This window comes from Petaurus breviceps, unplaced genomic scaffold (assembly GCF_028583685.1).
Source record: "Petaurus breviceps papuanus isolate PSGF00001 unplaced genomic scaffold, PetGlider_PUasm1.0 110, whole genome shotgun sequence".
Lineage (NCBI taxonomy): Eukaryota > Metazoa > Chordata > Mammalia > Diprotodontia > Petauridae > Petaurus > Petaurus breviceps.
The window spans coordinates 4,993,843-4,999,094 of NW_027185597.1; the positions used below are offsets into that span (position 1 = coordinate 4,993,843).

Consider the following 5,252-nt stretch of genomic DNA (forward strand, 5'->3'; position numbering starts at 1 on the left):
TGTGTGTGTGTGTGTGTGTGTGTGTGTGTGTGTGTGTGTGTGTGTGTAATCTCCTCCTTTAGAAGGTAAGCCCCTTGAGAATAGTAATTGTTTCATGTTTTGTCCTTCTGTACCTAGTACAGAGACTGGAACAGATTAGGGACTTAATACATGCTTCTTGGTAGATTGATTAAAGGAAGTAAAGGATTCTAGAAGATGTGAGGAATAAGTGAGTGCCAGTAATGGGAGACCAGTACACAGGAATTATAGGACATAGGCGATGGACTGTCCTGTGTGAGGAAAAACAAGACTTTTAGCTGGACCACAGAGCATGGAAAGGGGAATGTTACTAACAATCTATTAGCTGTGTGGTACTAGGCAAATTACTTAATTTCTCTGACCTTCATTTTCTTCAAATATAAAATGGAGGATTGAACTAGAAGACTTCTAAGATTGCTTATAGCTATAAATCTATGATGCTCTGAGTTCTGAGGGGATCTGAAAGGACTTCCTTTAGAAATTGGCACATCAACTAAACCTTAAAGGAAGTAAAACAAACAAACAAAAAGATGGTGGAGATTTCTTGTTAGGTAACTGTAATGCCATGCACAGAAGCTTTCCAGAAGAATGCTACTATGAACAACTTTTAAGGTTCAGATTACACAGTATAGTGATCACTCTATTTATTCCATGACAAAAGCAAAACATCCACAGAAAATCAAGGTACAGCATTCACAATATTACAACTTATCACAGAAAATCACAATATAATATTCACAACATAGTCTCAAAATAAAATAGTCACTCTTAAGTTAATTCAATTAGTCACTTATCAGTAGTCTCAAAGTACACAGTCAAAGTCTTCTACTCTTGGGGCAAAGTCATGATTAACTCAATCAGTCACTTATCAGTAACAATATTTCAAAGTACTCAAAGTACAATCAGTCATTTATTCAGCAAAATCTTACTAAGTATCATACACAAAATGCTCCACCCCTTATGTCACTAGTAAACTATAATTCCATAATTACTCAGTACTCAAGTAGAGGTCTTTTCATCTTGACTTGGGTCCTGTTCTCAGATTCCCTGGATCCCCTTCCATGGTCCCAGATTCTACCTGGATTCACCAGACTGTCACCTGGGTTCAATGGCAGACAGCTCCCAGTTCCTTGACCAGCTATCTGAGCAGGTCCTGCTCCACACTGAAGTTCACAAGGTCTGGCCCATGTGAGATCCTTCACCATTTCTGCTCCAGGGAATTCAAGGCTCAACCAAGCCACAAACAAAGTCTCAGCATCCCAGTCATGCTTCAGTCACCTGGGCTCCTGGCTCCGGGGCTCTGGGGCTCCAGGGCTCCTGGCCTCCTGGCTCCTAGCTCTGATCTCCTGGCTCTGGCCTCCTGGCTCTGGGCTCCTGGTCCAGCCTCTGGGTTCCCATTCAGAAGAAGCTCCACCACCACAAGTTCTCAGGACTCAGTTCTCCATTCTTCTGTAGCTGTTCTGCCACCAGATCTCCATCTCAAGGAAATTCTGACTGTGCCTCTCTGGAGATTTTCCTTATATACACACAGCCTGTTTTAGCCAACCCCTTCCTGTTACATCAGTTACAGGAGACAGGAGTTCATACCTTCTGTTTCCCCAACAGAGGCTTGATCAGTTACTTTAAGTCCTAAGTACCTGCTGCTTTTGCCAACACAAAGGGATCTTCAAATTCAAAATTACATTACCATTACAGTAACTGAAAGTAGTTACCAATTTTTAGAGGTATCCAGTAATAAGGTCTCAATCAGTAATCAGTATCTTTAAAGTCCATGTTAGAAGTCTATATGAAAGTCTATGTTAAAAGATGTTAGTCTTAACACGCAGCACTGTGAAACTCCAAGACTTAATGTCAATACTGTGAGCTTTTGTTGTTGTCAATTTTTTCTTCCTTAAGAGTAGTGTAGGGGTGGCTAGGTGGCACAGTGAATAGAGCACCAGTCCTGGAGTCAGGAAGACCTGAGTTCAAATCTGGACTCAGACACAACACAAAAACTAGCTGTGTGACCTTGGGCTGAAAGTCACTTAACCCCAAATGCCCTCCAAAAAAAAGAGTAGTGTAAAATGATCATAAACATAACAAAAGGGCACAGTTTGTAGTCACTTTCTATAGACTTTGGTTTGGACCTGAGGACTTGATATCCCACACTCTTATAGGAATAAGAAGAGTCAATAATGACCACATCTGGTTCCTGCTTGATCCCAGCTCTGATTTGGTCAAAATACCCCATTTAATTTTAAAAGTGGTGAGAAGAAGAAAGCCCAGTAAAGATAACATAGAAGCATCAGAAGTTTACTTAAGGTACATAGTCTAGTTCTCATTGGCTAAAGCTAGATTTCCTCTATATCCTGGCATGGGAGACAGTGCGTTTTCATGGTCATCAAGATGGATAATCAACTCTCTTAACTTAGTGCTTGGGAAAAAAAAATCAGTTCTCTCCTCACAAACATCCCCCACCCCACCATGTACTTGCTAAGGAATGTAAGGTAAATTTCTTAGTCATATGATACCTTAATTTTTCCTTCCTTCAAACGAAATTGTTATTCCTTTCTTCTGTGACAGGCAGTATTACACAATGGTGGCTAGACCATTGAACTTGGAGTTATGAAAACCTGGGTTCAAACACTACCTCAGTCACTTACTAGCCACATGACTCTGAGCAAGTCACTTGACACTCTCTGAACTTCAGTTTCCTCATCTCTGATTTGGGAATAATAATACTGGTAGTATGTATTTTAGAAGGTTGTTGTGAAGATCAAATGAGATAATTTATTCAAGTGCTTTGCCAACCTTATGCACTATATGAAAGTTCATTATTATTATACATGTATTTTGGTCTTTCACAATACTCATTCTGTGTATACTTTCAAGTTCAGTACTAGATATAAGAAAGGCAGATGTAAGCATAGGTAGTTAGCTAAATAGAGATATATAGATATAGGTATATGTAACTTTCAAGACTCGTCTTCACTTTGATTCTTTTTAGAAAATTTCTGTCCTACAATTGACTTGAGGTGCTAAGTGACACAATGGATAGAATGTTGGACTTGAATTCAAATCCAACCTCAGATCCTTACTATCTGTGTGACCCTAGATATTATTATTAATCTATGTATATGCAACTACAGTAAGAAAAAAAAGTGGCCCTTATATAAGTCATAACTTTGTCTTAGGCAGCCCCAACAAGACCCACCTCTGAAAAATATCCTCCAGATCTAGCTCACTATATCTGACTTTCCTCCTTCTCCTTCCCTCTCCCTACCTCTCTGACAATTTCAGAAAGTGTTATGCAAGAAATTTTTTTGGAGGGGAGGAAGAGGTTGGGAGGAAGTAGACAGGCAGAAGAGCTTTACTTACGTCACTCAGGCCAGGGGTATATAAAATGATTTTTGCAACCAGAGTAAGCTGACCAAAATGGTAGCCTTAATTCACTTGACCTGGGGTCAAGGGTACAAATGGATTCTAAGATCCTTCTGAGCAGGCTATGGTAGAGGCCTATGATGACCTTAGTCCACTGATGGACAAGTCATGGTGATGAGGGGCATGGGGAGGTAGGCAAGTAGACAGTCAAGGAAGAAGTTTTCTACAGCTTTAAGAAAAGGAAGAAAGTCAGCCATCTTATAGCTTTAAAAAAAAAACATCTTGTGATTTCTTCAATATAGGAAGTTCCCAATGAGGAACTCCATCTCTCTGGGCACACAGAAGCATCCTCTCTCCAACCTACAGTCTTAGAGAGCTGGGAGGTTGTGTCTTGTCAGAGGGTGGGACTTGACTAGGTCAACTCTCTGACTTAGACTATCCTGACTTTCACCTGCCTAAGTAATTCTTATGGTGAACTATTTCTACCCTGTTGACTCAGTCTTTGTACAACTCACCTGCAAAGGGAAAAGGAGTTTTCATGAATTTCTCCAGCCTATTCCTTCCAACCAGGTAAAAAGAAAGTTGCATTATGTTAGGACTATGGAGAACTGGGTAGAATAGAAAACTACTCCTGGATCCCTGGATCAATAAATAACCTAGGGCCTGAGTTTCTCAGGGGAGAGCAGAAAGGAGAGCTTTTGTGACTTCTAACCCACTCCCTTGTTAGTGGGAACATTTGACTGGATCTTTTTATTCCATCCCCAACCCCTTTACATATAGTGTCTGAGGTCAGATTGTCTCAAAGATGATCATTTTCCTCCTTGGTGAAGACAGTGGCTTGGGGGAGGGAGGAAAGACAGCAAAGGGGATGGTTCTTTCCCACCTTTAGCCCAGCCTGTTGCAGGACTCCAGTATCTGCTCTATCTCAGCTTCTACCTAAAGGAGATAATGAGGAACTAGAAAACACTGAGGCTGAAACATGTAGGAGATACTGTCTAGCTCTGGGCACCTTGAAATTCCTAGAGAAGCCTCCTAATGTCCTCGCCCACTCCCTTCCCCAGGGGATCTACAGAGTTCTCAGTCTGGCATTGTACAAACAATGGTAACTACATTTATCTACACAAACTGCTTAGTATGTATGCCCAATTATGCATCCAATTAGCTCAGTTTTACTTTTATTTTATTACAAAGCCCAACTCTGTTTATGTGTCACTGAGCTTCATGGCTTGTTGCTTATGTAGCATGGTGATTGCATAAGATGTTTAAAAATATTAGAGTGAATACAATTTGTGCCTATTTTCAGAAATAGATTTAGTACTTTCCTTCCCCCTCTTTTTGTTTGGTAACTGCAAGATCTCCTATGAAGAAATTAGAAAGGGGCAGCATGGTATAGTGATAGAACCAGTGACTTGGAGTGAGGAATACTTGGGTTCAAATCATGCCTAAGATACCTAAAAGGTGTTTGTGACCCTGGGCAAGTCCACTTAACCCCTGTTTGCCTCCACTTTTCTCATCTATGAAATAAGTATACAAGGACTTGGTGCTTAGGATTGTGGTATGGCCAAAATTAGATAGCATATGTAAAGTTGTCTGGAAGACTTAACACCCCACATAAACATTATTATTAATATGTTTGACCCTTATTCCTAAAAACATGCTTTAAGATTTGCTGACCTTGAGGTCCCTTCCAACTTTATATCTATGCTTCTATCAAATGTTCTACAGGCCAGCACACAAAGAGGAAGGAGCTGTGGTGTCTCTCAGTGAGCCTCTGGGAAACTGAGTAATTATTTGAAGACACATGTGGTTAACTGAGCTCATGGTTTTCATTTGTTTTTCTTCTCTCTCTCTCTCTCTCTCTCTCTCTCTCTCTC

The 5,252-nt window shown here is 40.5% G+C and overlaps 1 protein-coding gene across 1 annotated transcript in view; it reads left to right on the forward strand.

The window, feature by feature from the left end:
- LOC138156879 (contactin-associated protein-like 2) overlaps positions 1-5,252 on the forward strand; it is a 2,167,135-nt gene that overhangs the window by 1,669,696 nt on the left and 492,187 nt on the right. The window lies entirely within an intron of this gene.